Below are 8,576 nucleotides of genomic sequence, written 5' to 3'. Positions count from 1 at the left end.
TGTTTTTTTTCAGTCATCAATGAAATCACAACCAATCCTGCTGCTGCACTGTCAACAAGGAGACAGCTCTTTAAGGGGCAGATCTACTTGCCATATATACTTATAATCTAACCTTCAGGATTGCTTAAATACCAATGTGTGTTTTTCTAGCATAAAGCAAGGATGCTGTGGCTCCCCCATCAAAGCCTGCTTTCTCTCTCTTTCTCTCTCTCGCTCTCTCTCTCTGTTACTCTCATGATTTAATCCTGACCATTTCCCCTTTCTCTCTCTATCCCTGCTGACTCCTCCCTCCATTTCTGCCCTGCGCTCCCTCTCGCTGCCTCTCCGTCTCTGACACACTCAAACACACGCATATACACACCCTCCACCCCCATCGCTGCAGTGTCTCAACTGCCTTGAAGCAAACAAGAGAGGATATAGAACACAGACGTTAATGAGAGCGAGAGAGAGAGAGAGAAAGAGGGCCGCGGGAAGAGAGAGATGTATATGTGAATGTTTCACCCTGTGAACATGAGGAAGGCATGAAGATGGAGCAGCAGGACTAAAGGTGGCTTGTACAGAGCCTTTCTCACCCTGCAAGGGCTTGTCTGCAGTATCCTTTGTAAATGGATGCTGGCTTGTGAACACGGTAAGCCTCGCCACTCTCACAACGCTTCCTATTTCGCTATTTTGGCTTGCTTTGAGACAGGAAGATGATATTTCACTGAAGCCGTTCTGCTGCTGAGGCAGACTGTATTTTCCCATAAAATGCACCAAAGCAAGCAAGCAGCCTGTCCAGTCCCCTCCTCCACCCTGTTAGCTCTGTGCCAGCGGACGCTGCTATCTGTGCTTGCAATTTGACTCATCATCTCTCCAGAGCATCCTCAGTTCTTATAGAATGCTTTTATCTGCGTGCAGATAAATTAATTTAATTACTGTATATAGGGCAAGTGGAGGATGGATTAAATGTGTGTGCGTGTGCGAGGCTGTATGTTTGTATGAATGTCTCTATGCTCTGTCCAGGCCATAAGGTGTAACAGAAAGAGGGGAAATGAGCGAAACCGCCATCACACACACACACACGATCAGGTGTTCGGTGCTTACAACTGGCTTTACGAGACACTGAATGTGAACGTGCAGTGTGGGAGTGGGAGGTGTACCATTCCTGTGGAGCTTGGTTCTGCAGACAGTGGGATAGGAAGGCAAAATGTGGCCCGACACTGGCATGGGAACATTGTAGGATTTGCCAGTGTGGAGCTTGCTGTCCCATGAGGTAAATTTACATCAATTAATAATCTGGATGTTGAACAGGGATTTATTTGGTTTGTTTTCTGTCCAGCTGTCTGTGTCTGCCTCATGATTTTAAATCCTGACAGTGAGAAGAGGGAAAGAGGCAGAAAGCAGAGCATGTTCATTACTCAGCAGGCAAAGCAGGGCAATTTCTAACATTTTCTGTCTCAACATTTCACATTTCCAACAGAGCATTACTGTATTTTTATTTATTTATTTATTGTAAGTGGCAGTTGGAATTTTTTGTGTAGCATCAGGAGAGCATGTGTATTTGTGTATATTGTATGTGTGTTTGTGTTACATGCTCGAGAGAGAAAAAGAGAAAGCAAAGCAGGGAGGGGTTGAGGGGCCAGGGATTTAACGATAGGGAGGCAGATGTGGCAGAGGGGCGGAGGTTGATGCAGCATCGAGCAAGAGAGGGAAAGAAGGAAAGGCAAGATTTCGAACAGAATGGACGGATGAGTGGGACCAAAAGACTGTGTTAATGTCACGGTGGTAGAAAGCCAGCGCTCGTTCTGGGCGAAGACAAAGTGATGGATGTGTCTGTGATAGTTCCACCAGCAAAAGCAGCAGCGCCAGTGAGGCCCTGAGACATCTGTGAAGCAAGGCAAAGATGGTGGAAATTCCACCACGCCTTCTTTCTTCTTCTTTCTTGAGGACCAGTGATCTCAGGATGGCTCAGAAATGGTAGATTGATTAAAATAAGTGGAAGGAAATACTGTCGTACAGCATCTACAAATGCAGATAAACCCATTAGGGGCAGCAGGAAATTCAATCTAGTGTTCCTACGAAACTAAATGCTTTGCATTTTCAGACAAGGCCAGACTTTTAGCACTTTTTCGATGAACGTTCTGTTTGTAAATCACATGCAATCTTCAAGTAGGATATGACTGAAATCAATGTAAAACAAAAGGTATTGATATTAGTCATTTTGCCCACATATGTTTGACTTCAAGGGATCTGACCTGTTGTTTAGAGCTTGTAACAAAAACCTGCAGATGCATCGTGATGCTATCTCAAGAGAAGATGCCTGTCTTGGGTGAAAGAAAGAAACTGTGGGCTGTAACATTGCAGCCTGAACCAGGATTTGGTGCAAAACAGTGAACGTTTTGCATTCTCCCTGCATTCTCCCTATATCTCGCATGTTTCAGCTCCAGTCAGCAACGTGCGCTGCTCTAAATACAGATTCATCTCATTTCATTTCAGCTGTGCAGTTTGTTTGTTTTTTCCACTTCTCCCTGCAACATGTTACAAATGTCAGAGGTCACCGATGACCTTGGCTTTAAAATGAGGGATGACAAGGTCCAGTGTGAAGTATAAAGGTTAATCACATGCTTACATAATGGGCCTTCAAGTTTCAGACACAAACACACACACACACACACACACACATGCACATGCGCGCGCACACTTAAAAATGTCACGATCCCCTCATGCCGATCATTTGGACGTGAGGTCGGAGAAAACAAGTGTATATATATATATATATATAAACCTATATATATATATGTATACATATATATATATAGGTTTATATATATATATGTATACATATATATATATAAACCTATATATATATATGTATACATATATTTTTTACCCAGCACGCCCCTGTGGGCGGTTTATCCTTCAAGCTCGGGTCCTCTACCAGAGGCCTGGGAGCTTGAGGGTCCTGCGCAGTATCTTAGCTGTTCCCAGGACTGCGCTCTTCTGGACAGAGATCTCCGATGTTGTTCCCGGGATCTGCTGGAGCCACTCGCCTAGCTTGGGAGTCACCGCACCTAGTGCTCCGATTACCACGGGGACCACCGTTACTTTCACCCTCCACATCCTCTCGAGCTCTTCTCTGAGCCCTTGGTATTTCTCCAGCTTCTCGTGTTCCTTCTTCCTGATATTGCTGTCATTCGGAACCGCTACATCGATCACTACGGCCGTCTTCTTCTGTTTGTCTACCACCACTATGTCCAGTTGGTTAGCCACCACCATTTTGTGCGTCTGTATCTGGAAGTCCCACAGGATCTTAGCTCGGTCATTCTCCACCACCCTTGGGGGCATCTCCCATTTTGACCTCGGGACTTCCAGGTTATACTCGGTACAGATGTTCCTGTACACTATGCCGGCCACTTGGTTATGGCGTTCCATGTATGCCTTGCCTGCTAGCATCTTATATGTATATATATATATGTATATAACGTGGCAGTGTGCGGTTACACTGCACTGCTTTTCATATTCAAATAAGAGCAATAGTGTAGCAAACCCTATGCTGAGTTGACCTCCTTCCACCTCTTTTGTTACTTGCTACATCCATTCCACTGGGTGACATAATGGCAGGGGACAGCAGGGACACAGTTGGTTTTAAAGTGACAGCGGCTGTTGAGGTAGTCACTCGCAACACCGAGCAGGCCAGCGTCACCGTCCGGTGCACTTTTAGCAATCTTTTTAACCTTGTAGGTGAGCACACCACCAGCTTGGAAAATTAAACTCAGCTCTATTACAGTTAAGTACCAAGGGGGCCTGAGCGTAGCTCCCTCAGCAGCCTACTTAATAAAATGATTAATCTAAGGTGTCATTTATTTCCTGGAGGGGGACCAGCAGAATTATCACACAACTCTTACAGCGTTTGTCTTGGTAGTTGTGAGAGTGAACATGAAACCCAATCTTTATGCAGGCACGGTTAAATAAACACTAAGGAAATGCGTGTCCCTAAGGTATGTGTGTGTGTGTATGTATGTTTGAGCTGCTTTGCCGCTATGTTCAGGCGGGGCACCGCTCTGTTCAGCTGGCTCAGCATTTGTGTTTGTTTTGGGTCTTTAATCCTAGCCAGGTACTGGAACAAAGTGTCATCTCCACACAAACAGCTGTAAGACATGCTTTGGCAGCTCATTTTCAACAGGCAGCCGCTGATTGTAGAAAGGGCTAATAATCGACTTCACAGTAAAGCATCAATGAGGGAAAGCTGTCAGAGGAATCGAACAAAATCTTAGGGTGGGGTTCAGTGAATGAGTAAGGATTAGATTATCTTTGGTGTTATATAAAACCACACCAGCTCAATTCATCCTTCTCTCTCTCTCTCTCTCTCGTTGCCCTCCTTTCTAATCTTTGCTGGTAGTCGCATACAGGGGACTGTCTGTTTTCCTGAGGCAGGCCAGCAAGAGGGCCTTGCTTCCAGCACTCAAATCTGAGTGATGAGAGGGCACAGCAGAGGGGACTAACAGAGCAACTTTGTGTTCCACTGCACACACATAACAGTGGTCATATGACAACAAGGAGGTGGTGGAGAGAGAGGGTGGTGGTGAGCGAGGGCTACGGCCTACAACCGACTGCTGAGGGATGTTGATCTTCAGTGGAAGAAGTGAAAGCTGATATATGCCACATATATATAGAGAGAGAGAGAAAAGGAGAGGCAAGCTTTACAGTCTGTACTCTTAGTTCAGGCTTTCTGGATCACAGCCACTTTTCTTTGTTTTGATGAGGGCGTGCAGGTCGCCTTTTCCAAGAAAACATCTGAAAATGACGTGAGGCTGGTGGTGTATCTCGGTGACTTCTTCTTGCTCCTTGCTGTTTCCATAAAGTTCGGCACTTTCACATAGCCGATGCTCTAGGCTCTTTCTTCATGTAAACACACAACATACAGTTAAACTATACTCGTCTAATTGAACTCATTTATTGAAAAACATACTTCATCGTCATCTCCAAGACTTCCGCACCAGAAACCCACTGTAACATCAAAGATAGTTTGCGCCTAATAGTTTAAGTAGCACTTTTTTCCCTTTTCATTTGTCATTGTCCTTTGTGCTTTAATTCTACAGAGCTCATTGGGTGGGTTAATGGCAATTAAAGTGTTGCATCTGCTGCAGTGTAAGATGTTTCTCTTTTTCCTGTTCCCGTTATCAAATCACTAACAGCAGATAATGCCTGTGGGTTGTAGAAGCCTGAAAGTGTCTGTTACCCGCAATTTCCTTCTGTTAGAGAAGGCGTTTATCTTATCTGTCATGACCCAAATGAATGCTGTGCTGTAGTGAGTGTTTGAATGCAGATTACAGTGTTCATAGCACCAACCTGCATTTGATCTACCTAATACGGTTCAAAAGCCGAAGAATGCCTACTGTATCCAAAGGCATGCATGCGCGCCCCCGTTTGCTTTTATACAGCAGCACGTGCACGCGAGCCTCTAGTGTCCACCTTGTGCCATCTTATCCCTTCACATCACACAGCGTACAGGCTCAGCCTGTGCACAAACATGCCATTGTCATCGTTGGCTGGCCTTGTGATTCAGTGTGACCCGCTGGATTAGAGAAGGGGGAACACAGCCGCTGAGATGAGGAACATTAAACAGAGTATTATCACGGAAAAGCATCTATCATACAGCGACCTCACCCCCACCCTGTCTCCACCCTCTAAATAGCCCACTGTTTTGGGGGAGTGGAGAGAGGAGAACACTGCCCATCATTGTTTTCAGTAATGAATGAGTTGTGTCCTCACATGTGTATACTACGCAGGCATCTTCCTCAGAGGTCTGCGGTGAGGACGTGATGGAAAGTAAGAACGTGAAATGTTAAAGAAACAATTTTGAGGGCTAAATTAAGAGTTTACAATGACCAGACTCAGATATGGAACTTTTTTTTAAAAGAGCATTTAAGGCCATTTTTGATCCACAGTGTTTCAAGAGTGTTTACAGAGGGAACATAAGTGATGTTGGTGATTTTGAGTTCACTTAACTGCAACCACCAGCCAATGGTTGGTCTCCTGACACGTGTTTTTGAAGCAACTGTGCGGTCATTACAGGTTCTCAGAATGCCTCTCCTCAGATGCTTCTCAGACACATGGCTGCAGACTAGACTAGTTATTCTTTGACAGCCCATTCAAATGCCTCTTCAGTGTATATATGTTGTTAACTATCTATCAGCTCTCAGCCTGGATGACAAGGCTTACTGCTTCTTTAGTTTTCACTATAATCCAATCTCCTCTCAAGAACGCTGATGTATAAGAAGTGAGGATTATTAGTGTGTTATTAGAAAAAAATGAAGGTTAAGCCATATGGTTAAATCTAAAGAGGTGCAAACTGCTGAATAGAGCTGTGAATGTGACGTAAAGTGGGGCGACCACAAAGCTCTGACTCATCACATAGAACCGGGCCTTCTAGGTTGGAAAACTTTGTTTATTTAATTCCTGTGAGATATGCAAACCAACAGAGTGCCTTTCAGTTATCACGATCGACAAGACACATGGCATGTTTATCTGAAAGCATCACATGGACCACCATAATCTACAGAATCTGTATTAGCAGCTAGCATCAGTTTGCAGCTCAAAGCATGAAACTCACTGTCTGCTTTATGTCGCTCATTCTGCAGCGTTGTGTTGCAGCACAGCCAGTCAATGAACTGAAACATGAAAATCATTCAGTGCAGCGTTCAGATAACCCAGATATTATTTACCAATTCTTTCTGTCCTATTACACGTCGCAGCTCTCTATAAACACACTCTGTGCTTTCATCCTACTTCATCTAGCTAGATTTCTGCCCAGCGTGCCCTGCTTCACATGATAATACTCGCAACAGTGAATAATCTATCAATTAGAGTCAATCTATGTTTGTTTTTTTTTACCCGTGGAAGCAAAGTGACAGCAATTATCTACACAACAAATGCAGTATGGTTAAAAAATCCAGCCTTTTTTATTTGTTTGTTTCCCCACAAGGATTTTTGAGAGATTTAGATTGTCATAGCCACAGTAACCAGTTCCATTTTATCTTGCTGTGTATTAGCTGTTAGATGTAAGATTTCCTGGAAACCTTCCCAGACTGGTAACATCTCCAGCACCCTTTCCAGAAGCTCGAGCAGCACTGATTTAAGACTCCTCTCAGCCCCTGCTCTGCTTCTTGGTAGGAGACCTAAACAGAATGCCACTGGGACAAATGAGAACACACAAACCCAGCAGTACAATTAAATAACATACACAAAAGAAAAATTAAGAGTGGGTTATGTAACTGCTCGTGCTGCTCCAAGCTAATTTGTCAGCAGCGCTGCCTGTAAATGATTACTTTTTTCACAAGGCCCATTTTAGTGTCTTTTTCTTATTTTCTGTGATAAGAAATCCTGGTTATCTGGGTCATAATTTCCACACTGGAGCCACTCAAGTATATCAAGCTGGCAACGATGATAGAAAGGCTGCAGCATCTTTCACAATATATTATTGTAACTTAAAAAAGACAGTTACCAACAGGTTATCAGTCACTGAGTGAAATGTCTTGTTTTTTGTAAATGTAACTTGAGACAATTCATTCTTAACAACTGTGATTGCCTCGTGCAGCTAAAGCTTCGGTGTCCTTGCTTGTCCTTGTGCAGACACCTACAAGTCCACATTGGAAACTGTTGCAAAACCACTAAAGGCACAATTGGAAACATTACAAATGATGAAATCAGAGTTCAGAATGAAAAAACTGCACAAACTGATCAGCAGTAACCGCACAGCACAACTGCATGCAACCACACAAAATGACAGGCGCACTTCATTGCTAAACAAAAGCAAAATAAACAATAAACAGACGATATTATGCAATAACTTGATGAACATAAAACTAATATAAAATGACCTGAAGTATCCAAAATAACAAATAAGGAAAACTAAGAAACTATAAAAAAAGAGTTCACTGTCGTCACATCCAGTAAGAACAAACCGATAAATGGGACTTGACCTGCATGAATGTCATGTGACCTGATTTGCGTCCTCACGAACATGCAGTAGTGGCTTTTGCTGACAAAGGGTAGCGTTATTTAGATCAAGAGGTTCGGGTGTGGATTTAGAGGGACATGAAACAAAAGTGTCTGAATATTACAGCCTTCTCTCATTTCTTTCAAGAAGGTGACGTTGAGCGAGGCTTTTGTGTTTGAACTCTCTTCACTTATGAATAGCCAATATGTGGTTTTGGAGACACCTACTGTAGCAGGAATTACCACAAAAGCTGCTTTGTATACTTTGTAAGGCTATCTGTCTATCAGCACACTGCCATGACACCTCACAAGAGTGCATTTGAGTTTAAAATCAATGTCAGTTTTGTAGACGGGTATTTTCTGGCTCACAAAGGGGGTAGAAATACATCAAACGCGCCACTGGTCCCTCCACTTAAGCCTCTCCGCTTATGTCTGCTATATAAACATGTAACATTTGTCAAAGATTAAAGTTTGCAAGTCATTTTGTGGCTAATGTAATAATCTCTAATATTTCTCCATATGGTATCTACTTCACTCACTCGCTTTCTCTGTATCTGAAGCCGGAGCAGCTAAAAGGCAGTTTGAGCTCTCAGACTTAA

The 8,576-nt window shown here is 43.4% G+C and overlaps 1 protein-coding gene across 1 annotated transcript in view; it reads left to right on the top strand.

Moving 5' to 3' along the window:
• The first annotated feature begins 325 nt into the window (after positions 1 to 325).
• Positions 326 to 8,576, top strand: part of gnaz (guanine nucleotide binding protein (G protein), alpha z polypeptide) — a 36,757-nt gene continuing 28,506 nt past the window's right edge. The window contains exon 1 of the mRNA XM_004538197.5: positions 326 to 628. The gene's annotated coding sequence lies outside the window, so the exon portion shown is untranslated. The remainder of the gene's footprint in view (positions 629 to 8,576) is intronic.

Source organism: Maylandia zebra, linkage group LG7 (assembly GCF_041146795.1).
Source record: "Maylandia zebra isolate NMK-2024a linkage group LG7, Mzebra_GT3a, whole genome shotgun sequence".
NCBI lineage: Eukaryota > Metazoa > Chordata > Actinopteri > Cichliformes > Cichlidae > Maylandia > Maylandia zebra.
The sequence above is the reverse complement of the archived record's forward strand: the minus strand, read 5'-3'. Positions and strand labels throughout refer to the sequence as shown.